This window comes from Rattus rattus, chromosome 13 (assembly GCF_011064425.1).
Source record: "Rattus rattus isolate New Zealand chromosome 13, Rrattus_CSIRO_v1, whole genome shotgun sequence".
NCBI classification, from domain to species: Eukaryota; Metazoa; Chordata; class Mammalia; order Rodentia; family Muridae; genus Rattus; species Rattus rattus.
Window position 1 is genome coordinate 32,450,979 of NC_046166.1, and position 26,840 is coordinate 32,477,818.

At 40.3% G+C, this 26,840-nt stretch overlaps 1 protein-coding gene and 1 non-coding gene across 3 annotated transcripts in view; one reads left to right on the forward strand and one right to left on the reverse strand.

The window, feature by feature from the left end:
* Glra3 (glycine receptor alpha 3) overlaps positions 1-26,840 on the forward strand; it is a 251,344-nt gene that overhangs the window by 85,466 nt on the left and 139,038 nt on the right. The gene's annotated exons all lie outside the window — the stretch shown is intronic.
* On the reverse strand, positions 25,119-25,249 carry LOC116915128. Its single transcript, XR_004389808.1, has one exon. It is a non-coding gene; the product is annotated as a small nucleolar RNA SNORA17 (small nucleolar RNA).

The following is a 26,840-nucleotide window of genomic DNA, read 5'->3' on the forward strand; positions in this document are numbered from 1 at the left end:
TGTTATTAACTGTCGTAAAGGAAATATGAATATCAAAACTATAATTCACTAATGCCATAAAATTACAACGAGTCCAGAATTAGCATGAGGTACATGTTGGAATTCTGTCACAGTATATGTGTGTAAATACAGAGAGAGAGTTTTATTTTGGTAGCAGAGGTATAGGTAGGAGAGAGAGGTGTGGCAGCAAGCAGTCAGCATTGGAAGAAGAGAAGCAGTTTGAGAGATTATACCTTTAACTGTAAACACAAAACAGAGAGAACTAGAAATGGGAAGAGGTTGCTTCTGTGACGTACTTCTTCCTTTAAGGAAGTCTGCACCACTTCCCTAACTGTCATCACCAACTGAGGGCCACATCTTCTAATACTTGAGCCTGGTATGTATATGTGGTAGTGGTGGTAGGGGAGTCATTCTCATTCAAACCAATTCAGAAGTACAGAATGGCTCAGTAGAGATTTCAAGTGAAGGATGGAGAAAATTACTATGCCTGGCCCAGAGAGTGACACTGTAAGAAGGTGTGGTCTTGTTGGGGTAGGTGTGGCCTTGTTGGAGTAGGTATGTCACTGTGGGCATGGGCTATAAGACCCTCATCCTAGCTGCCTGGAAGCCAGTATTCTGCTATCAGCCCTAAGATGAAGATGTAGAACTCTCAGCTTCTCCTATACCATGCCTACTTAGCTACTGCCATGATGCCTTGATGATAATGGACTGAACTTCTGAGCCTGTGTTCTTTATAAGACTTCCTTTGGTCATGGTATCTGTTCACAGCACTAAAACCTTAACTAAGACAATGACCAACATTAAAGACATAGCAAAAGTAGATGTAGGAAGAATTTTTTTCTGAATAGTATTTTAAAACCAAAACAGAACCTTGAAGTTCAAGTTCAAAGAACAGATCTATAAAATAGAATGATGATGATGATGATGATGATGATGATGATGATGATGATGATGATGATGATGATGATGATACTTATAAAAAGAAGATTGTGGAAAGTGCTATTCAGGCTTTGAAGGAAGAAAAGCAATCAAGTTCTGATGCCTGCAAAACACAATGAAGACCAACACAGGATATCCTCAAAAGTATAAAGTGGCACTTATATCTTGAGAGTAACCAACAGTTATCTAACAAGACTTAAGACCCAATTATTGTGAAGGAGTTAATGCCTGGTCCAGTAAACCTACCCAATGACCTTTGGCTGGTGAAACCATGGAATCTAGAGGTAAACCGACTATTGCCACCTGCCTAAACCAGTATAGTTTTTAATTGCATCCTAAACATGAATCCTTACACCCACATATAAATGTAGCTGTCTCTTCTCATCAACAAAAGCTTCTTCTTGCATCATATAGAGACTGTTATAGTAAGACATAATTAGTGTAAAATGCAGAGGAGACCTGATTAGGGATACCCATCCCCAGTTGTTACTTCTACAATATAACTCCTACACATAAGGCCCATGGAACATCTCTAATGAGTGATGGAAAGATCGTTAGAACCAGAAGACCAGTATGCCTCCTGTGAGGGTGTACCTTCCATATAGAACAGGAAAGCTGCACTCCTGTAAGGAATTTTAATCCAGCAACATGGATGCTCAGGCAAAGGATCACATCCAAAGATATAATCTAGCTGGAATGCAGCACAACACACACTTTTAATCCCTTTGACGGGAATATACACCTTTAACATTCTGGCTGGAATACAGACATGCTTTTAGTATACACCTTTAATCCCAAACAATGTCTAATTGAGGGGCAGACAAAGTGACAAATCAGAGAAAGATTTAACCTAATGAGTCAGAGATAGGATAGGCCCAACTCTCATAGAAGCAGACAGGAAAGAGGGAGAGAAAGAGGAGTTCACTTCAATTCTATTCAGAACAGTTCAGTTGAGTGCAGTTGTGCTCAGTTCAGTTCAGAGTTCAGTTCATGGAGTTCAGTGGCAGTCTTTTCAAGCAGAGCAATTCAGTCAGAAGCTCAGAGAAGCCAATTTGAACCAGTCAGCTTGGAGAGGAGTTTAAGCCAGAACAGCTGAGTTGAACCAGCCATCCAGAGTTCAGAAAAAAACTAGAAAGAGTAAATTTATTCAGCAGTAAGTCTTGGAAAATGGAACATTTGAGGCCTAGGTGAGCAGATGGAGGCTGGAAGCTGAAGCTCTCAAGGTCTTGGCTTGCAGAAGATTAGATAGTATGGAGGCTAGAATTTTATGGATTGATATTAGTCACAGACATCTTGGAAGAGACAGAAGTTCACCAAGATGCTAAGCCTTCATTTCCTGAAGGTGCAGAAGGGTTCAGCCTTCTTGGAAGAGACTGACAACCAACTAGCTCATTCCAGTTACTCTCTTCCAACATTACACAAGATTAATTAGGGCTGGGAAAGCTTCCAGCTTCAAAAGTTATCTTGCCTTTGCTGCCTGTAAGAGCAGACAACACAGACAAATCTCAATCCATTTTGACCATGACTAGTCATGATCAAAAGTAAGAATTCTAGGTTTGCCAGGAGTGTCTTAGGACCAAATTGGGTGCAGCTTCAAGTTCTCACATACCACCACATGCAGACCTTCCAGAGAAACAGCATTTCTTCTATGTTCAAACCTTCTCAAAACAATTTCTCAGCCTTTACTTGTTGACCCAAACTAATGGTTTTGAGAAAACATTTCACTTAAAGCCAGACACAAAGGCTTTACTATACATTTCATTTAAAGCCAGAAATAAAACTTTGCTATACATATCACTACATCTTCCCCACTTGTTTTTCATAAGATTTGTTAGGAATAACAATTATGTTGGAGATGATGGAGTTTTACAGTAAATATAAAGCCTTTTGTCTCTCTAATTGTCTAGCAATTTTATATGTTTCAAAGGCATTAAAATTATCACCACAAAGATAATTATAAAAGGTACAATAGCAAGAAAGGTATCAAAGTGATTCATGAGACAAAATGAAGCTACAACATCTGCAAGACATTCTGTAAAGTGACATCCCTGTTATTTTAGGCAGCTTCTTTGAAAATCTTTCTATAATTTCTTCCTCTAAGTCATACATCATTTGAGAAGAATTAGATTGACCAACAAATACATTTTAACCTTTTCCCAATTATGTTTGCTGTCTTTGAATCTTGTAGATGTAATACAATAAGAAGTAACATTCCAATCACACTTCAATTTTGATCTCTTAATAATTCTAACTGATCTCCAATAAGCATTACAGCTTGTCTCAATTCATCTATTTCATCTACTATTTCCAGGTCTATCTTACTCCCTTGAGGCCAAAGTTCATAAGAATGCATACTCAACTCCTTAACAGACTCAGCAATTTGAACTTCTTTATGAAGAGTAAGTAACTCTAGCTGTATAGCAGTAGCAACTAATGCAATGATTCCTAGGACCACCCTAATTACCAGTGCCACTATCCCTTGAGTTCCTGCCAATATTCTTTTAGCAAAATTCTCTACTATCATCATCACATGTGAGTTTTGTCATGGTCTCGGCAACCTCACAGACATCCAGACTGCGGGTCTTGTGTTGAGAATATATAAACTTTCCAATGCAACATTTAAAGATATACTAGCATTGACTCAGATATGAAAAGTACAGCATGTACAAGTGATACTCTAATTATTAGAGTGCCATTGTGCAGATCCTTTCAGTAACAGATAAGGTAATGGCACACAAGCTGTAAAGATGTGATTTTAATCTAATTAATAGACAAATGAAATCTGTCATTATTAAATTTTAATTTTCTTTTCCCTTATTTAAGTGAAAAACATTTGCAATTTCTATAAATTAACCTGAATAGAATTATCAAATTGTAATAGATGACCTAATATTCCAACTCCATGCTATTTAATAGAGCCCCTTAAAACAGAGACAACTTCCCCAGTTGTAAAGTTTTAAGATATGGTTCTAGTTGTTTTGCTAGAATGATGTAATAAAAAATAAAATAGAAACCAGGATGTGCTCTCTCATAATAGCAAGTAAAGGCTGCATACTAAGAAATAAAATGAGCTTTCATAATTACACTAAAAGGAGAATCAGCTTAAAGCAAATTTACATTCAAGGAAAAACATTCATGTCCAAGTCCAAACCACAGTTGTGCACACTAAGACAAGCCCATATGATAATGTTGCTTTGAACTTATAATGAGCTTACAGAATGAAATACTTCTTTAAACTTAATATCAACATCCTTTTGTAACTCCCAATTTTGTGTACACTTTATCTATGAGGTAATTTTCTAAGAACTTTTGTCTATAAAAGGGCTGGAGAAAAGAAACAAAGATGATGTGGTGGCCTTGGGGGCACTGCTCTATCCATCCATCCATCCATCCATCTGAATGTAGTGATGTAGCCATTTCACACTTCACCCAGTGTGTGTGTATCTGTGTGAGTGACTCTTCCTCTCCTCTCTGGTTCACAGGAATTAATTGGCCTGGCAAGCTAGAGACTTCTAGCCAACCAGAGAATGGAATACTAGCAATAAATCCTTTACCTACCCCCTGATGTTAATCAATAAGTATTAATTCATCTGAAGCCATCATCTTCTGGTCTCAGAATTATGAAGAATCAGGAGAGTAAATATTAAATATTATTTATACTAAATAACTTTATTCTTGCAAAATCAAGTTTTGCCCTCCGCTGATGCTCTACTTCCAAGGCTGCTTTCCAGAGAGAACCAGTGCTGGGGCAGGCTCCAGGCAAATACAGTACTCAAAGGATTGGAGGACCCTACCATAAGAGCTTCAATCAATGACTTTTACTAAGGAGATATTAACAATCACCCAAGTATTCTCAACTATACATTGCTACCAATATATCCAATCAAATTCCTTACTAGTAATTTATAATTTTAAAGATGGTAAATTTATGAAACTAGAGGCACTAATTTTTTATTTATTTTATTGTTATTTTATATTATTATTATTTATTATTATTATTTTATCATTTTTTGTCCCTCAAATTAAGGCTCTAGTATCATATAAAACTGGTAAAATAAAACTTTATTATGTTCTCTTTTTAATCTGACTTTTGATACAGAAATGTAGCCATGAACCTTGTAATGGGTGCACATCTATTAAAAAGTTCCATTTTAATTTCCTAAGCTTAATTCAGTTAACATCCTAGTTTTCTCTGTCTGAACTGACTCAGCCCTGACTCTCTCCAAATCACATACACTTATAGATCTATTATTCTTACTTACATGGTCTTTAAAATAGAAATGTTCTCTAGTAAAGAGCACAGTGACACGACATCTGCAAGTGATATATCATAAAACACTCTTCTCCCATTCTTTTCTGGCATTTACTTATGACATGTCCTACACATTAAAGCCAGAAGATACCTTTGTAGAGTTCTCCTAAGTCTGGTTTTGTTTGGGTGATCAAACTTGGGTCTTCAGGCATGAATAGCAATGCTTTTACCCATTAAGCTACCTCACTGGTCCATGTAATGATTAATCTCCATTGTCAAATTGAATGGTTTGAGGAAGGCCTACAAAGTTAATGAATCACAGGTATCTGTGAGGATGTTTCCAAAAATAATTGGCATGTGAAATAAAAGTACAAGGATATGAGGGGTTGAGAATACATTCTGAATATGAGCAACACCAACCAATAGGCTGACTTCCTGCGGAGGCCAAAAAATGTAAAGGAAAAAAGTCAGTAGGGCAAGCAAGTTATACTCTTTCTGAACAAATTTGTCTGCTTTTGCCACCATTGTCCATGTAATAGGCTTCTTAGGCTCTAGTTTCTTCAGCCATTGTTAGAGACTTAACCAGCCATTTTACATGAAATTCTCAAGCCTCACAATTGATAGCATTATGTATCTTTTTCTTAATCTTGGGTTTTTGCCTTCTTGGACTGAGCAGCTCCTGGGTCTTATAGGTCTCCAGTGTGCAGACAGACATTATGCAGTTGTTCTAATATTCATTTCTAATCATGTAAGCCAACAACATAAATCCCTTTTTATAATCATATATATTACAATTGTTCTCCTTTTCTAGAACCTTAGTGTGCAGTCCAAGCTCTGAGCCAACATCTTGAGGAACATCTTGAGAGGTCTAAAAACATAAAAGAAACATAGAAAAGTCAGAGAGACAAGGCCTACTTTATTTTTGACACAGAGCTACTAAGCAAGCAGATGCCAGTAGTCACCTAGACACATGCTAACATACATAGACTATATGCAAGCAAGGACAGGCACCTACACAGACTAGCACACAGGCTACTAGAGGTAGGCATATAGACTGAAAGGCATAAATATACAGGCAGGCTCTTAAAGGCTCTCTACTCTGACCTTAAGACCACATTTATATAAAACCCACATAAAAGTATGATTCTGTAATAACTAGTTACAGAACAGATTGCACTTCTGTTTACATTTGGGTTCTCATGACATCCTGTGTTAGCCATGCTTTGTATTAGCCATCTTGGTCCAAGGCAGATATGCATGTGAGTGTCATGCATAAATTGATCCACACAATGTTCCATTTCCTTCATCTAGCAAATACACTTATTTTGCATGTATTTTCATATATTAGTTTTGCTCATTCTGCTTTGGTATACCTTTCAATAATTAATTAGTTGTCATTGTTTTTTCAACTCATCTGCCATTTGATTAGAGAAGAAAGAGTCTCATTCTCTTAGAACAGTTATAATCTTTATAAAAACTACTAGCAGGAGTTAGAGGCATAACTCAATAATGGAATACATATCTAGCATGTTTAAGTACTGGGTTGAATTCCCAGCACTATACAAAAACATCACCAAGAATTAGAGAATGCAACCACTATTGTCCAACACAACCATTACCTCAGGCAAGTAAAAGATACATTCCCAAAAACTGACATGCATATTTCATGTTTCAAAATCTCAATACCTAACGCAAGAATGGCCAAAATCCTGCTTGCCCTGTACACATGGGACATTAAGTGACTTCAGAATTTTAGATTCAAAGGGAGTAAAATGTCGGAAGATCTTGCAGCCATGGAGCTGGATTTATTTATTTTAATTAATTGGCAAACAAATTTAATTTTAAGTGGTTTAATCCCTTTGTAGTAAACCAAGGAGAGAAATGAACAGAAACATGACAGGACATTGGTTAAGGAAATTCAGTGTCTCATCAGTTCAAAGAAGGAATGTTAGTCCTTGCTGGGAAGAATCTCTTCTCCTTAAGGTCAAATCATCTGATTCCTACATAAGATATGAAGTGCAACAGGGCTTACTTGTGCCATGACTAGCTGGCCCTTTAATAGTAGAATATCATATATTTACATGTTGAATCAGGCAGATGTGGAAATCCAGATAGAAAAATTTATCAGTGATGAGTGATGTCTTGCAAAGACCATTTGTGTTGAATAAGATACCATGTTACAAACTGTCTTGTTTAATAGGCATACATAGTAGTTATGGTTTCCATAGAAACAGAACTAAATTCTACCCTTAATACAATCCCAAAGGTCTCAGTAGACCTGTAATATATGCCATGAACTGTCAAAACACTGCTGACATATGGAAAGAAGCATTTGTTGCTGTGTCAAGCTTCCCTGGTATGGCACAATGCTCTGAAAATTTCAGTTAAGATTCTGATTTCTACAGAGAAAAGGCAACTGCCTTGATTCTAGTTCATATTTACCACAGGGTTCTGCAGATTAGCAACCCAAAGAGTTAAAGCTGTCTCTCTTATGTGCACTCTGTGGACCATTTTTAGTAGGGAAGTGTTTCACTTCTGGGGTCCAGCTTCAACAAGAGACAGGAGATGTCAAGGACTAGGGATACCTGCTAGGTGAATAAGAAAACACATCAGTTGAGAAAATTGACAGGCTTGTTCAATTCCCTGAGACCTTTCTAAACTCAGGAGTCAGAATGCCCATTTAGACTTGACTCAGCTCCAGTATTTTATTGAAATCATACAAGGAAGTTGAGTTACAAAGTTCATAGGTGGGGTGGGTAAATGTTTCTCTATTTTCCTGTGTCAACATTTTCTTGTGATACAGAGTAGTACAGATTTAGAACAGAAAAAAAAGGCAACTATAAAATCTCAAGCATAAAAGTTTTGCAGCAAGCATTTTAAATATATCCCAACCACCAGTCTCCAGTGAGGTCAGGGGCAGCAGTATTATGGTTATAACATCAGTATCTTTCAGATATGTATGAGACAGTATGGTTTCTTAAAAGGACAAACATGAGGTCATACTGCTGACCCTGTGGTCTTTTTAATTTTTGGACCCCATCTGTCTCTCTACAAACACATCCTCATCTAACCTGTATGGAGAATTCAAAGGAGCTGCAACCATCGTCCCTGAACCCATAGACTCCACTACTAACTTTCTGGGAAATATCTGTATGTTATTCCATCCTCAATTTTATAATAAAAATGTCCTGTTTTTATTATACAGAATTGAGACTAAGACTGTAGGAAGAGCTGTGAGTTTGCTTATCCCTACCCTCAGCTCTAGGTTACTTTCATTTCCACCTTGAGCAAGTGACCCTAACATACATTTCTCTTGAATTCATGAACAACCTTCATTTTATATTATTGATAACATCTAGTTCCTGGATATCAAGTGGGCAGATATTGTACTAGGTCTTGCCAGGTCACCAAATACCGATTTAATTAAGGAAGGAGGAAAGAGAAGGAACAGTAAATAGATAAGGAGAATGATAAATACTAAGAATTGTTGCAAAAATGACATCACCAGGTGCTTGCACCAAAGAAGCAGGCCTTGGGGTCTCTCAGTACTCATACTGGGGCAAATCCCGGGCATCTTCCTTGTCATCAGGAGTCCCAGGCATCTGGAGCTTAATATAAAGTGTCTCCAACATTTCACATGTACAGTTCACCTCCACAGTCTCTTCACAGATGACTTAACACTTCACAGCAACGATGAGTCACTTCATCCTGTACTCAACATAGTTTGTTACAGTTTTCTTTTGCTGAAAAGAGGCAGCAAACTTCTTGGAATTTTAGCTATCCCACTACCAGAAAGATCTTGGATTCGGTTATCATTGTAAATCACATTAAAGATAATGATTGACTGACACTTGTTGGTATGAAGATGTGAAAACAAACAGACAAACAAACAAAAGCACAGAGGGTTAACTTTCATCTCTAGAACTCCATCAGGTGCAGAGCCGTGAAAGTCCTCTTTGCATGGTGCCATGGTCTCTGTGAGTTCATTGATTTATACGTGCCTTGATTTATAGAGCCTTGTTTTCATGGTGTCCTCAATTCCCTCTGGTTCTTACACTCTCCACTTCCTTTCCTGCATTTCCCTGAGCCTTGATGGTAGGTATTTGATGTAGATACCCATGTTAGGGCTGAGTGTTCCAAGGTCTCTCACTCTCTACATCATAATCAGGGAAGAGGAGGGAGAAGTAAAGATCTACAGTTGGCCCACATTCTTCCCTTTTGTGTTGGCCTGTGGATTCCCAGAGAATGTTTGTTGGATTTTCAGTCTGGGAGAAAGCTATGAATTGGAATTGGGAGATAGAAAATCAGAGGGGAAGGTCTGCATGATCTGATAGAGATGGGGGCAGGGAGGGAGAAGAAGCAGCAGCAGGTGGTCTACTATGGAGCTGGATGTTAGACTAGCAGATTGGATTTGGAGGAGAGGAGGGAGAAATGAAGATTTTTAGCTCTTACTTCCTCCCTGGCTAGAGTCATGGAGGAAGATTTATGCTAATGGTGCCCTAGAACTCATCTGTGTGCTATGGATGGAGTTTTCACCGCACTCCTATGGGTTCCAACTTCTTTGGAAGAACAAGCTCAGTAAGAGGGGCTCTTTAGTCATCAGTCTTGGACTCTGGGAGATTATAATTCTAATTTCATAGAGAATGTTTGGAAGAAGACAATAAATTCTGGTAATGTGCTGTGGGCCCATGAGCTTGTTAGAGAAAACATGTAGTGACTGTGAAGGGTTGATGACAGGCCTGGGTCTTCTTCGCTCAAGACATCTGCTTTCATTTATGTTCAATTTTTAATGTGTATTCATCCATGAAGGCTTATTGGTAACCTATATATATTGGTAAATGTTCATAAAACTAATAGTATCTTTGATGGTCAGAAAACAATACAACAGAGTTCATTACATGTACCTATATACACATATATTTGTGTGTACATAAAATTCCTCTTTTGTCTTTTAATTATGGATTTCCCCCCTTTCGTTTGCACTGAAATCATTTTGACTAAAAATGCTATGATTTCTGAAGCAATTAACCATTTCTTTTTCTATGTTCATCATCCTAGAGACTATGTTCTGAAGGTATGTTGTTCTAGGCTATGAAATAAAGATGTTGCTTTATCTTGGATCACATGAAGATCTCATTTATATGTAAACCATTATTGTTATATTAAAGCAAATAATGTTATATTAAATAGAATGAAAAAAACACATGAGATTTCAAAACAAAGAACTTAGTCCACTCTGACTTCACCTGTATACAAGTGAGGCTATGTTTTAACTTTTCTCAAATATGTTCATCTATTGGTTCATTCTAAAACAGAACAATGAAGGCAGAAGGCAAACAAGGAAGGAAATAATGAAAACTGAACTTCACTAAGATGAAAAACTTTTGGTCCTTAAAAAAGCATCCCATTAGAAACAAAGCATCCCATTAAAACCAGAAGAGAGACGAGAGGTGTAGCTCCATGGTACAGTAATTAACTCTGATCCAAAGAAAAAGAGAAGAAAGGAAGGAAGGAAGGAGGGATGGAGGGAGAAAGGATAGGAAGGAGACAAAAAGAAAAAGCAAGAGAGGAAAGAAGGAGGGAGAAAGGGAAATAAGAAACCAGAGAAATATTCTTTGTAAAAATGCCAGACAATCGATTTCAATTAAGAACACATGCGGAATGGGACCATAGCTTAGTCTGTGAAATGTTTGATGTGAATTACAAGAACCTGAATTTAACCCTCAGAACCCATATCCATGATAAAAATAAGAAATAAATAGATAGATAGATAGATAGATAGATAGATAGATAGACAGACAGATAGATAAATAATTTTTTTTAAACCTTACACTCCTAGTGTAGGTCAGCAAAGACAATTGGATCCCGGTCTAATCTAGCCTAATCTGGTGAGTTCCAAGACAGTCCTTAGGAACCACATATATGACTTCTGGCATCTGCTTCAATGTACACATGCCTCACATATATGCAAATATAAAAGCTTACAAGCACATGCACATACACACATACAGTGAACAATTTTTACAATTTACTTGTATGACAAGCAAATCACCTTCAAATTATACTTTTCTTTACTGGGGAGGGGAGGTCAAGCTTGTGCCTCGGTGTACAGGTAGAAGTCTAAGGACAACCTACACGAGTTACTTCTTTCCTTCCACTCTGCAGATTCCAAGGATTGAACACAGGTCATCAGGCTTAGTGGCAGGCACCTGAGCCCACTGGCCAGTGCAAACAGAGTAGTTTTAAAAATGAACCAAAGAGATGATACACATTTCACAAAAGAACGTAAATATACTGACAAAAATTGAAAATGGATTCCTGGATTGAAATATGCTTACAACCAGTAGTGCAGTAGTTCCATAGAAATATAAATTAGGATCACATGAAATATCACCGCAGTACCAGAAATTAGGTAAAACTAAAGACACACCCCGTGTCAAGTGTTGGTGAGTATTGTGGAATGAATATAACTCCCCAATAGTCATATGCAAACACGTGATACTTCATTGCCAATGTAATGGCACTGAAAGGTGGGGCTTTTAAGAAGTGGTTAAGTGAATAGGACTAATGACTTTTATAAGCCATTCGTAAGGCTGAAGGGAGTGTCCCTTTAGCCATTGTGTCAAGTGACAACTCTACAAGAAGCCTCATCTAGACACGGAAACTGCTCAAGGTTCCATTGAAGGTTTTGCAGCCTCTAGAAGTTAGAGAAATGAACTATTACTTAGGAGTTATTATGCAGTTGTAGCATTCCAGATATACGAAAGAGACTTGTTTACCCAGAAGAAGGTTGGTGAGATAGCAAATGTCCCTAAATGTGGGCTTGGCTTTAGAATTGGGTGATGTGTAGACACTGAACATGAAGGTACATGTTTCAGAAATGCTGGAGTGATGTGAACAAGACCATCAATTCTGGTGAGGGATCCGGAAAGAACTAAAGAAATTCCTGAATCTTCTTGGATATCATCCAGTGCAACTGTTTCCTGACCTGAAGCTAATATCAAATGAAGATTATCTAAGTGGATATGGACAGGACATTAGCATAATACAGCAATTCTTTTTTTTTCTTCTACTTTTGTATGAGAGTGGTCAGGCTTGAGAGAAAGTCCCAGGTAGCCCAGGTTGCTGTCAAACACACTACTTTTCTGAAATGCTCTCAGAGTCTCCTGCCTCCTTCCCACTTCTACTTCCCAATTGCTAGGATTACAGGGATGAGCCTCTGTGCATGTAACATTTAGCAACTGTGAGGATCCATCACAGAAATTAACTAAAAGGCATTGGAAACAGGTGCACAAGTGACCCTTACTGCAAAGAGACAAAGGGCTTGGCTGAGGGAAGGCAAGCTGGCTTAGTAACATCTAAAAGCACTTACTGAGGCTTGAGCAGCTGAGCACAGTCCCTGGGACTCAGGGTTGAAAAGTGACACCCTCAGGTTGTCCTCTGACTGACATGCAAGTGCCCCACCCCCTCACCCCACTAACTGACAAAATAACATGAGCAGGGAAATCTGTTCTTTGAGCCAATGTCAAAGGCAGAATTTAAGAGTGAAAATCGCTTGCTTAGGGAATCTTCAGGCGGTGTGGAGCCTGTGAAATAACTTCTCCCTTTTTTTTTTAAAAAAATGTTTTTTGCTATAAAATATAAAAAAAGAGAGATAGAAATTAAAGCCTTCACTGATAATCAAAAGAAGAGGAGAACTTAAAACTTTTGATTTAGGCCTGAACTAAATCCATGGGTAAATGACCCAGGGAAAACAGTCATGTAGAATTCAAAATTACATAATTACATCAGTAACCACAAAGGAATTTTTGATAGTTGAAGAGCTATAAATATTAGTGAATCAAACTAGTCTTGGATCAAACAAACCCAGACTTGCTCAAAATGATGGGTGTGGAATTGAAAGGAAGAGATGTTATTTTGAATCTCTTTCTGCTTATTTGGTTTTCATTAGTTTTTCCAGAAATATCACCTCATATATCCAAAGCTTTTCTCACCCAGGAAACCTCTGGTGTCCTACTTAGAAACATTTCCAAAGAGGTTTGTTACAGAACCATTAGCTTGTGCCTCCAATGTTACATCCTTCCCTTGGGGTTTCTAGTCACGAGCTGAGCTCTTGTACTCTGCCTCTACATCCATCAGATTTTGCATGAATTGTTTAACAACAGAAGTTGCTTGCACACAGTCAAAGCTAGTGTATCATTTTTTTTAATTATAATTAGAGACTTGCTGGCATTTAGTCTAGGCTCTGCCCCACTATTACCTGGCAACAGCCAGGTGACCCCTCCTCTCTCTCTTGCCCTCTTGCTCTTGCTCTACCCTCTTGCTCCTGCAAAAAAATAAAAATAAACTAGGCACCATTTCAGTATAACCAGCTTTATAGAGCTTCTCAATCTTCAGCCTAGCAAACCAGGCTCATTCCACCACCCCGCCCCCAACCTACCCCATCCACTCATGGCTGGACTCTACTCCTCTACTCCTGAATAAAGTTTATTCTATTACTATGCCATCTTGTGAGACTGGTCCCTCAGGGGAAAGGGATGCCTCAGCATGGACCCACAGAAGCACCCTCTTCCCCCACACCATAGCACACCTTCTACAAACATATTCCTTCCTTTTCTTATCTTTTTATAAGACACAACAAGATTGCTATGGGCCCTTTGCGTTACAGGTAAGATGAGTCTAATAGTTTAACATCGACATTGAAAACACTGTGTCAAATTGTGTAGTGTAATGCTTCCAAATGGCTGTACTTAAACCAAGTTCCTTGTTTTATTAGCTGTATGGTATTTAGAAAATTATGACACCTCTTTTTGGCTGAGAAACAATGCAGAAATGTTAGCAGTAAAGCACCTCCCAAGAAGAGTATAGTTCCTTACCCTCTGGACCTGAAAAAACCTTGATTGGTTTTTTTCGGCCTTTCACCGACATGGTACTGAGAATCAAGGAAAGCCTGTGGGATTAAAAAACACACACACACACACACACACACACACACACACACACACACACACACACACACAGGTTATCGTGTCAAGCCAGGAGAGGAGATGAAGAGAGATGAGAGAGGGAGAGGAGAGAGAGAGAGAGAGAGAGAGAGAGAGAGAGAGAGAGAGAGTCTCCTGTAGCTTTATTCACCACTTATATACCCAAGTTCTCCAGGTAGAAAATATCTGGGAAGCACAGTGGGAAACCCTGGCTCGTGACTACCTGGCTTGTGACTTCAGTAACAAAAGACTATGAGACCTGAATAAATTAGGGAGAAATCCGAGAAGACCAGCCTAAATCTCAAGGATAAAGGCCGAGAAAGCAAAAGGCAGAAGTAACTTGACCACCGCCCAAGTGTGGTCCTGGTGTGTCGGTTCCACTTGCATCAGCGGGCTCAGCAGAGGTCATGCGGTGGAGACACCGGGTGTTTACTCATGAGATACTTGGTATCTTCTTCCTGTGCCGTAAATTCACTGGAGATGCTTTTCTCTAACAATCTCAAGACTTTATGGCAGTAATCTTAACTGTGGCCATACAGTCACAAAGCGGCCAGGCCCAAATCCAATACGGCTCCCTACAGTTTTTACCATTAGAGAGCTCTAAAGACAAGACTATGCTAGTTTTAAGTCTGTACTCCAGTCTTGAAGTTTTCATTACAGAGATTCTGGAACTCAAAGACCACCACATGACAGCCTGATACCTTAGTTACTCTGCTATTGCTGTGAAGAGTCACATGACCAAGATGACTCTTAGACAATAAAACATTTAACTGGGGTTTGCTTAGTGTTCCTGAGGTTCAGTCATTATCATCATGGTGATATGGATTACCTTGGAGCATGGAAGCAGGCATGGCAGGCAGGCCCAGAGTGCTGAGAGACTCATCCTGATCTGGGGAGAGAGAGGCAGAGAGAGAGAGAGAGAGAGAGGGAGAGAGAGAGAGAGGGGAACTGGCCTGGCTTGGGCTTTTGAAACCTCAAAGCCCATACCCCAGGAGCACATTTTCTTTTTTAAATCCACACCTCTTACTCATTCTAATCCTATCAAAGAGTTTCACTCCCTTGGGACTAAATATTCACATATCTGAGTCTATGGGGGGCCATTCATATCCAAAGCACCACACCTGGTTTACTAGGCTGAAAATTGAGGAGCTCTATAACACCGGTTATACTGGGATGGTGCCTAATTTATTTTATTTTATTTTATTTTATTTTATTTTATTTTATTTTATTTTATTTTATTTTTTGCAAGGGGGTGGGAGGTAGGGGATGGAAGGGTTAAGACAAGGTTTCTCTGTATAGCCCTGGCTGTCCAGGAACTCACTCTATAGATCAGGGCTGGCCTCAAACTCAGAGAGAGATCTGTCTACCTCTACCTCCCAAGTGCTGGGATTAAAATCTTGCCCCAACACTGCCCAGCTCTAGCTTAGATTTTTTTTCTTAATTATCTTTAATCTTTTTTTTTTTAACAGTCCAGCCATTATCCCTTCTCCCAGGCCATCCTCCCACATCCTCCCTCATCCCATTCCTCCTTCCCTCTGTCTCCAAGAGAATGTCCTTACCACACCACCCCACACCACCCATACCAGGACTCCCCACTCCCTGGGGTCTCAAGTCTTTCAAGGGTTAGGTGTATCTTCTCTCACTGAGGCCAGACCAGGAAGGCAGTCCTCTTCTGTATATGTGTCAGGGGCTTAGTAATAGCTAGTGTATGCTGCCTGAGTGTCTGAGAGATCTCAGGGGTCCAGGTTAGCTGAGATTGTTGATCTTCCTATGGGGTTGCCCTACTCCTCATCTTCTTCCAGCCTTTCAATAATTCAACCACAGGGTTCCCTGACTTCAGACCATTGATTGGGTGTAAGTATCTGTGTCTGTCTTGGCCAGCTGCTTGTTAGGCCTCTCTAAGGGCAGTCATGCTAGGCTTCTGTCTGTAAGCACACCACAGCCTCAGTAATAGTGTCAGACTTTGGAGCCTCTCCTTGAGATGGATCCTAATTTGGGCCTGTCACTGGATTTCCTTTCCCTCAGGCTCTTCTCCATTTTTGTCCCTGCAGTTCTTTTAGGAACAATTCTGGGTCAGAGTTTTTGACTGTGGCATGGCAACCCCATCTCTTCAGTTGATGCCCTGACTTTCTACTGGAGTCAGACTCTACAAGATCTCTCTCCCTACTGTTGGGCATTTCATCTAAGATCCCTCCCTTTGTGTACTGAAAGCCTATCATCTCCCATGTCTCTAGTATATTCTAGAGGGTCCCTCCACCTCCCACCTCCCAGAGTTTCCTGTTTCCATTCTTTCTCCTGGCCCTCAGGGCTTTATTCCTGTTCCCCTCTACCCCAATACCTGATCATGATCTGCCTTTCCCCTCCCCCTCCATCTCTCGCTCAGGTCCCTCCCTCCCTCTGACCCCCATGATTGCTTTCTTCTCCCTTCCAAGTAGAATTGATGCATCCTCACTTGGGCCCTTCTGCTTGTTAACCTTCTTGAGTTCTGTGCACTGTATCCTGAGTATTCTATACTTTTTTGGCTAATATTCACTTATTAGTGAGTATGTACCTTGCATGTCCTTTTGAGTCTGAGTTACCTCACTCAGGATGATATTTTCTAGTTCCATCCATTTGCCTGCAAAACACATGATGTCCTTGTTCTTAATAACTGAGTAGTATTATATTGTGCAAATAAACCACATTTTCTGTATCCATTCTTCTGTTGTGGGATATCTGGGTTGTTTCCAGCTTCTGACTTTCACAAATAAGACTGCTATGAACATAGTGGAGCCAGTGCTCCTGTGGCATGGTGGGGCATGTTTTGGGTATATGCCCAAGAGTAGCATAGCTCTGTCTTCAGGTAGATCTATTTCCAACTTTCTGAGGAACCTCCAGATTGATTTCTAGAGTAGTTGTACCAGTTTGCACTCCCACTAGCAATGGGGGAGTGTTCCTTTTTCTCCACATCTTTGCCAACATGTGCTGCCACCTGTTTTTGATCTAGTTTAGATCTTTATAAGCCAGAATAACCAGATAACCCAAATTCCTAAATGGAAGTCAAGGTCTCCTAAACCTGTCTAGATCAATAACCAGGTGACAAAGGCTTACTCAAATCCACATTCCAAAGTTTGATGAAGGATTGGTACTTTAAGTAGATTAATATTGGAGTTAGTATATTAAATAAGGGGGTAATTGATACACATGCCTCCTTAGTCAAATGAGATAACAAAGTATTTGACAGGACTATGAGATTTAAAAGGAGACAATGTCTGCAAACAACTAAAACTGTTTGGAGTAGTTGCCAAGGATGGTCGTGGTGACTGCTGTCATCAATAAGAAACATCTTATACAAGGACTTTTCAAATGCAATGTCACATGACCAGTGAATTATTGGAAAGATTTATCAGATTCCCATTGTCCATTCTGTAATTACACAGCTGAGTCCCCAGTCTACATTCCACTTGTCTTCAGATGATTGCTGTTAGATTGCTAGTGAACAGAGGAGGAGGCCATGATTCTTCTCTCTCCTAAACCACCAGTTTATAGGGTTCCATTAGATTAAGTGAGAACTTTATTTGATGTACAACAATTGGTATTAAACGGCTATTGGGTAGTGGGGGGGGGAGAAGAACATGTGAATGAAATCATTAAGAAGAGAGATATCAAGAGAAACACATAAAGCAAGAGTGAAAAAAATCGTGTTGGTCAGTTTCTTTTGTTTTTAATGGTTTTCAAATTTTTTAATTGAAAATAGGTTTTCATATAATATATTCTGATTATGACTTCTTCCCAATCTCTCTCCAGATAGTCCTCATTTCCCTACCCACACAAACCTATGCCCTTTCTTTCATTAAAATATAAATAAGCATTTCAAAATAATAATAATAAGAATGATTGATGATGATGACGATTATGATGATGATGAAGATGCAACAAATCACAACAGGACAAAACAAACAAACAAAAAAAAACAACCAAAGGAAAAATACAAAAAACACTTACAGACACTGAGACACATTTGTATACATGAAAAAAACCTATTTTAAAAAAGTATCAGAAACCATAATACATGAGCAAAATCTCTGTTAGGGGACAGGTGGAAGCCCAGACAAAGCATTGTGAAAAAAAACGAAAAACAAGAACAACAGTGATAACACAAACAAATGCCAAGAATTCTATTGGGTTTGATTTTTGTTGGCCATCTAATGCTGGGCCTTCCTTTAAGTGCAGTTTGCATATCTAGTCAGACTCCGCTGGGGAAAACCATTTTTCTCCTTGCAAGCTGTTACCAATTGGAGATACTTATGGGTCAGGGATGGAGCATGTGATCACTTGCCTATCAGAACTGAGACCCCATGTGGCGTAGACCTGTGCAGGCCCTATACTTGCTGCTGCACTCTCTATGAATTCCTAAGTGTATAAGCTCTGCTGTGTCTACAAGGCCAAGTTTCCTTGGTGCCTTTCATCCCTATTAACTCTTAGAATTGCTGCCTTCTCTTCCCTGAGCTCTGAGGGGAGGGGTTTGATAGAGACATCCTGTTTAAGACTGAGGGTTTCTATACATGGGCCAATTGTGGGTCTCTGTATTTGTTCTCATCTCCTGCAGGAGGAAGTTTCTCTGGTGATGGCTGAGCAAGATACTGATCTGTGAGTATAGCAGGATGCTGTTATGAGTCATTTTATCACCATATTCCCTTAGCAGGACAGTAGTGTTTGGTTTTCCCCTAGGACCGTTTCATCCTTGTTCTCCAATTCTTGGCCACCTACTAACAGCATAGGCTTTAATTCTAATAGATAGTGTTTGGCTACTCCTACAACTTTCGTTAATTTCGACACTAACTAGAACTTTTAGCTAGATTCTACCACAAAGCACTGCAAAAACATGGTACAAACCTGTAATCCCAACACTTGGGAGGTGGCAGCAAGAGACTCAGGAATTCAAAGCCATTTCCCATTAGGTAAGGAGTTCAAAGCCATCCTAGGCTACATGAGAGCCTGGCTCAAAACAGTGATTTTGTAAGATCGTATAACTGTAAGATTCAAAATTTATTCCAATGAACTTTTGCTTTATGTTCTCAAACGCTAAAGTATGTTTCTAAAATAAAGTCTAAATGATATACTTCAAAGTCTATAAATCCTGACAAAATGCTGACCCTTCAAATGTCCTTTTCATGTCTTTTGTATAATTTTCAAAAATTTTTACAAGTCTGTCTCAGCACTGCATTATCTGTTATGCTGACAAGTGTTAATGTAGTCCCCATCTTCCCCCAAAGGACTATAAAAAGCAAGGCTTTTGGACTTAAGGCACAGATATAAATATTAAGCCCAGGTGTTTTTAAATTACCTCCACAATCCCCAGTGATGCTCTCTGTATTGGACAGTTGTGGCCAAATGTCATAAACTGTAGTCAGTGTTTGTACCTAGTGAGGCGACATCCAGAATAAATGCATAGAATAAAGGCACGTCTGCTGACATATTCATCTCCAGGATAGTTCTATCACATGAACTTTATAATCATATTTGAAAATCCAGCTGCGGAAAGGTATGCACACTAGATAAATAACCACAGGGCATCTGCCAGACCACAGATTCAGACTGTCTGTAGTAATAAAGAAAAGGTCTAAAATGGTGTTGGAGCAATCCATCCCTTTACATTACAATTTCCAATTAACCATACACGTGGTTGTCACCATCAATATATATTATAATTCTTTTATGCCTGTGAGAATAAAAGATTAAAACTTTTTTCTGGAACTACTCCCCAAATATGATTTCTGGCTTCTTTCTGTAGGTCTTGTTTTATCTAAAGTCTTTCTATAAATATAAACATCCACTTTGCCCAGTGAAGTCACTTTTCCATTATTGGTAAATTCTAAAGAAGTACTCTGTTCTGGGTAACAAATGTCGGCTCAACATCCTGGTGGATTGTATCTATTAACAAACGGAGAAGATCGTCTTCACATGCTCAAGACTACTATTCCTGCTAGGAACAAAACATGGCTTTGGTCATGATTTACTGGGTATGTTCAACTTTGAGGATAATTTCCCTTTACCCAAAGGCATGCTTTGATTCTAGACCACTAAATATGTGAGCCAAAAGACATATGACCTTTGTTGGAGACATTTGCCAATTCAAATGTGAAGCTTTGAGGTACAGCTAATTCAGAAAGATATTTTCACTATAAATAGTTTACTAAAATTACAACTATTTGATGAAAATGAAGAAAAAATGTCTCAGCCTTTTAAGGAGTCAATAAATGTAATGAAAGAAGTCAAGACCTATTACATACAGCCTATGGAAATATAATTTATTAAATGTGGTTGAGTCAATGAGTAGAGTATCCCTAGATATTGCTCCCAGGATGAACTAATATCGTCACTACTGTTTTCCTTTGTTTCTACTGCCACTCTCTGTCCTACTATGTTTAAAGGATGGCCATAGTGCAGCTTAGAATGTGTAACCAATCAAGTTTAGGATTCTTATTTATAAAGACTAAAAAACATTAAATTAAAAATAAAGCTCTTTTGCATAACTCTTCAAGGAAATGAAAAAGCTACAAACTTACTAGAAAAAATAGAAGGGATCATTAGTAGACATTTTAATAAATTTCTGGAGAAGGGAATTAGAAAACATTTTCTATGTAACATGGAAAGAATTGGGGCTATAGAGGAAGTTGGTCTTCCAGTAAGCATCCTGGAGTAACTGAAACATCAGACTACAAGAAGAAGAGGAAAGCACACGATCCAATATCAAGGAGTAAATACAGACGCAACCAAAGCAAGGGTCATGATGAGATGGATAACATCATGTGGAAAGGCTCTAGAAAGGAAGCACAAAGACAGGCATGAAAACATTGCTAGGGGCTGACTGTAAAATGTCCTTATAGGTCCATGGTTTACATTTGATCTCCAGTTGGTGGCACTGTTTGGAGAGTAGGAAGACCAGCTAGACGAAGTATGTCACTGGGTGTGAGGTGAGTCTTAGTGCTTATAGCCAGTCCCAGTTCAGACCTGATCTCATTCTGCTCCCTAGGAAAACTGAAATTTTAGGAGCCAGAGTCACATGCTCCTTTTGCCATAAACCCCAGCAGGTATAAATATAAGCATGTGTGTATATGTATACATATATATATGTATATATATATATATGTGTGTGTGTGTATGTATATGTATATATGTATGTATGTATATATATGTATATATACATATATATGTATATATATAGTTTAGATTTATATATTCCTTTTAACCTATGAACTGAGGATTAGCAATTCAATCAAACTCAATGTTGAAAACTCAACAAGGCAGTTTAGAAGTCTATTTTTACCATGGATCTATTTGGAACAAGACTCATGATAGCCTCAAGGTTGATGGATATTCATTAGTAGTTGCTTTTTTTTTTTTTTTAACTAAACAGTTTTTATCCCTTTTTTAAAAAAAGAAAGAGGAGACATGGCTGGCCCCTTGAGCTTTTCTCTTTTGGCTTGGGAAAAACAGAACACTTCCTGTTCCCATGAGTGAAAGCTATAAAGAACGAGGACATTTTCCTGGAAGCAAAAATGTCATTGCTGAACCACTAAACAGACTTTAACGCAGACTATAACTTTATTTCAGACCAGTTGCAAAGCATGTGTCTCCTCCAGCTTTTACAATGTAAAAATCAGCAAAACTGCATTCAAAGCAAGACTAACCATCTTCTGACAATCTCATGAGTAAATCCTGTTACAAGTGCAATAGTTCTGCATTTGAGCACTCTTACAGCACTCTGACCTGTGATTTTCCCATACTTAGTCTGACTCACTATCATAAAAAAAAATGGAAAATTATAATTGTCACTACTGTGAACTTCCTAAATTTATATTAGGAAGCTGCATCACCATGAAGCTTTTTTTTTTTTGGAGCTGAGGACCAAACCCAGGGCCTTGCGCTTGCTAGGCAAGCCCTCTACCACTGAGCTAAATCCCCAACCCCCTGCCATGAAGCTTTCTATGTGACTGTATACTACGCTATTTACATTCATGCTGCTAAACAGTGGTAGGACCTTAACTACTAAAAGCAGTTGGTACCCTTTTATTTTCTGGCAAAAGCTATCATTATATAGGCTGTCCTCCTCTGTGTTAACACCTTCCCATCTTAACCTCTACAGCCAGGGGATTACAGGTGTAAACCTCCATATTGACACTTTTTAAACTTTTTATTGGCTCTTTGTGAATTTACATCCCAATCCCATTTGTCTCACTCCCCCGCCCCCTGTACTTACCCCCTCTAACCTTGCACCCTCCACCCAGGACAGAGAGGAAAAAACACATCGTGGAAGCTGTAGTATGTCACAGTATGCCACACAATATGCCCTTTTGTACACACTTGGCTTGCAAATGTTCATTGCGGTGATTCGTTGGTCTGGTATAAGGTCTCTAGCTTCTGCTACTCTATCAATACTGGAACCTCACTGGGACTCCTCTCAGAAATCCCATTTTCGCCTTATGTCTGAAGACCCTGTAGCTCCGGATCTGTCGAACCAGTCCCTTCATGCACTCCAGCAGTTCATCGATGGGTTATATGCTGCGATAGATCAGTTCAAATCCATGAATCTGGGCCTGAGAGGTATCTGAGTTAGTCAGCCTGCCAGCTCTCTGGCTCTTATACTCTGGGGGCTGGCTTACCAACAACAGCCCCTACCCTGACACTAGGGCCAGCTCTACCCTGGTGCCCAGGTGATGTCCAGGGCCTACTTTTCTGAGTGTTGTAGCTGGTGAGGGACAATCATGACCCCTGCCTGTCACAGATGTATATGCCATGACACAGCAGGCATGAGGTAGGGATGGGTTCTCCTGCATTTTCTCCCTCCAGGGCCAGCTGACCTGCAACCCCCACATCCAGGGCCAGCTCCCCTCTCCCAAATGATGCAGCAGGTGAGGGGCAGGGTCAGCTCTGCCAGGCTCACACTCTTGGGCTGGCTCACCTTCACCCTGCCATCAAGATTAACCCTTTTGCCCTGTCCAGGGATATACATACAGGGCATACTCTTCTACATGCTGAAGCAGGTGAGGAGCAGGGCCAGCTCTCTGTTGGGGCCTATCAGTCACTCCACAAACCACATAAATACCAATCACAGTCAGATAGGGATGGTTTATTGAACATACACCCTAATACTGATCAGATCAGGGGCATAGTTCAGACTTCAGAGCTAAAGCTATGACAACAAACATTTCTCAGGGTATGATTATAAAGTAAAAAAGAAAAAACCAGCCCACAAAAACCACTACAAGAAGTGCTGCCCAGTGGTTGTCAGCTCTGACTCAAGACATTTTAGGCATAACAGTTCCAATGAAAAGCTTTGTGGATTTTCTTAAGATTAACAAACCTCAAAACATACAGAACATAGCGGGATATGTGAACAGCCTGACCCTGCGCTAAGTCAAATTACTTCTCTGTGTCAATTACAGCAACAGTATGAAATAGCTAATGGGCACGAAACAAACTGGGTACAGCTGTGCTGGGGGCGGGGGGGGGCAGAGCTCTGCTCTTCTCATAACACCATCTGGGCCAACTCTCCTGACCACCACAGGTGGCAAGGGCAAAAGGGAAGGGAGGGCATCTCTTACACCAAGGCCACCGCACAGCAAAGAGGCAGCACCAGCTCTCGCATACTTACTCCCTGGGGTGGGCTTAGTAGCAACCCCCACATCCAGGACCAGTTCTACTGTGCAGCCCAGGAGAGATGTCAGGTCTGCCTCCCACTCTGATAACCTTGGGGTCAACTCTCCGGCCTGCCCTGGATGGCAAGGGGTAAGAGGGGGGATCGCTCCCTTGCCCATGTCACTACATCAAAAAAGTGGGAGGGCCTCTTCATGCTCATGCCCTCAGTACTGGCTGCCCATACCCTGACCACCAAGATCAGTGCTACTGTGCTATCCAGGCAAGGTATAGGGCCCACTCTCCTGATTGCAGCTACTGGTGAAAAACTCGGTCAGCTCTCCTGCTCTCATGACTCAGAGCCAGGTTTCCCACCTGCTGCAGGTAGTGAGGGATGAGCAGGAGGAGGGTATCTCCCCCACCTTATCCATACCACCACACAGGAGACAAGTAGTAGGGCCAGGCGGGGCTTGCATTCTTGGGCCCACTTTCCTAAGTACTTCAGCTGGCTAGGGACAGTATCAGCTCTCCTGCTGTCATGCTCCTAGGGCCAGTTCTCCCAGGATGCCTAGGTGAGTGGTGGGGCCAGTTCCGCATAGCACTCAGACATCGACATGTGTCTAAGGGCAGCCAAGACCAGGGATGTCTACCTGGCCTTTGATGGTAACAGACCCATGCTGTTGCAGGGCCATAGATACAGATTTGGTCCTCAGTGGTAGCACAGGCTAGGACCCTACCAAGGTAGCTTCACCAGCTTCTCATATCAGGCTGTTCCTGTTCCTCACTATGCTTGAGTCTCCAGTTTTGCCTCTCTTCATTGTGCCTACTTGCTTCTGTTTCTCTTTCTCTTCCATTTCTCCACCACTTACTTGCTTCTCTTAGAGGTGCCCAGGGTCTCTACATGTCTGGGATCATCTCAGAAGTGGTCTCATGAGTGCTATGCCCCACTTGTGAATTATGGCTCCAGGCAGAGGTCATCTTAGGCATAGTCTGCTCTAATTCCAGCCTACACAGTGCTGGTCTGGTTGTCATCTCAGACTAGCTCCTTGTCTAGACCCCTTGGTGCCAGTCTGCGGTCATCTCTGGCTTGTTTCTCGCCCAGCCCACACCTGAGTGGCCCCTTGCGAGGGTTGTCTGTCTCAGGCTAATTCTTGTCAGGAGCCAGTGGTCCCAGGCAGGATTCTTCTAGTTTCCACCTTGCTCCCTGTCCTGAGAGCCTATCTAGGCCTGCCTGGCACTAGAGTGCTGTTCATCCCAGGCTAGCTCCCTACCCAGAGGCCCCTGGTACTGACCTGGTGGTCATCTCAGGCCCACTTTTTTCAGGGAATGTTAGGCTGCTAATCATTCAGACGTTCACAGGTCAGACCAGTGTGCATAGACACAGCCTCTCTCCTGACTGCCACCTACTGACGCACATGTGATACAGCAGCTTACCGGCCATGCCTATAGGGGCAGAGAGTTGAAACTTGTACTGTAGAATATGATTAGTTTGAGTTATACAATATCTCTTACATGTACCAAGCATTTTGTTTAGAAACTCATACTTATCCAATAGCATTTTGTCATTGGAAAAATAAAAATGTTTGAGTATCACACAGAATTTTCAATGTAACAGTCTTCCCAACAATGGCAATGTATTTAGTAACAAGCTTTAAAACTTCATAGTACATTTAGCAGAAGCAGGAGGATCTCCAAGTTCAAGGCCAGTCTGTTCTATAGAGTGAGTTCCAGTAAAGTCAGGGATATACAGAGAAATTCTGTCTTGAAAAACCAAAAAACAAAAAAACCCAACAAACAAAAAACAAAAAATAGACAACAACAACAAACCCAACAACAACATAGTAATACCTAACTTTAGTCAGTCTCAAACACATGTTTTATTATTACCTCTGTGTGGGAGATTTTCCATCAGGTACAAATTATTATCTAATCAGGCTTCCTTCCTTACATTACACTGTACAAAGAGTCTCTTCTGGCAGTTGCTATGGAGAGGGGTTTCAACACACTCCTTTCCTATAGCAATTTTTTCATCTGTCAGTCAGTACCTCTGAATATAAAGAAGGAGCTCTAAGAGTAAGCACTTACCTGCGTTAGCTCATTGCCCACTAGGAAACTGAGCAAAGGAAGGCGATATGAACTGGGAAGCAAATAATTTTCTACTTTTGCCATTACAATTATATAATTTATTCTATATAATTAACCATTTTACTTCCTCACTTGTCAGGGGAAAAAACATAATTTAAAGATGTATTTTACATCTTTAGTTAGATGGCTAAGATGAACAGTGTGGAGGATATTTGGGTTTGAAGATCAGTCCCAGAATAGACAACAGAGAAGACAGGGCTGATTCTATGAGAGAAGAGAAACAAGTAGCTCCTAGTGTTAAGAAGACGATATTTGATTCCTTGAGGGCACTCTAAGACATTACCTAAAACTGGTAAGTTAACCTATGCAGAAATAAAGGTGAAAATGTCATATTAAATTGGGGAGAAGAAAGCAATCACAGAGGGGCAGAGGGAGAGAGGGACCTGGGTTGGAGAGGGGAGGGGAAGGGAAAAAAACATGATCAGTATTGGGGGGAGGAACAGGACTGAAGCTCTAAGGGACTGCAGAAAGAATGGAAACAGGCAATCTCAGGAGTTGGGAGGTGAGAGGGACCCTCCAGAATGTACCAGAGACCTGTGAGGTAAGAAACTGTCAGGATTCCAAGGGAGGGACTTTAGATGAAATGCCTAACAGTGGGGAAAAGGAACATGTAGAGTCCACATTCAGTAGAAAGACAGGGCATCAACTGAAGGGATGGGGTTGCCATGCCACAATCAAAAACTCTGACCCAGAATTGCTCCTGTTTAAAAGAACTGCAGGACAAAAATAGAGAAGAAACTGAAGGAAAAGAGGTCCAGTACCCATTCCGAATTGGGATCGAGCTCAACGGGAGGCTCCAAGGTCTGACACTACTACTGATGCTATGGTGTGCTCACCGCCAGGAGCCTAACATTGCTGTCCTCTGAGAGGCTGAACAAATAGCTAACTGCGACAGATGCACT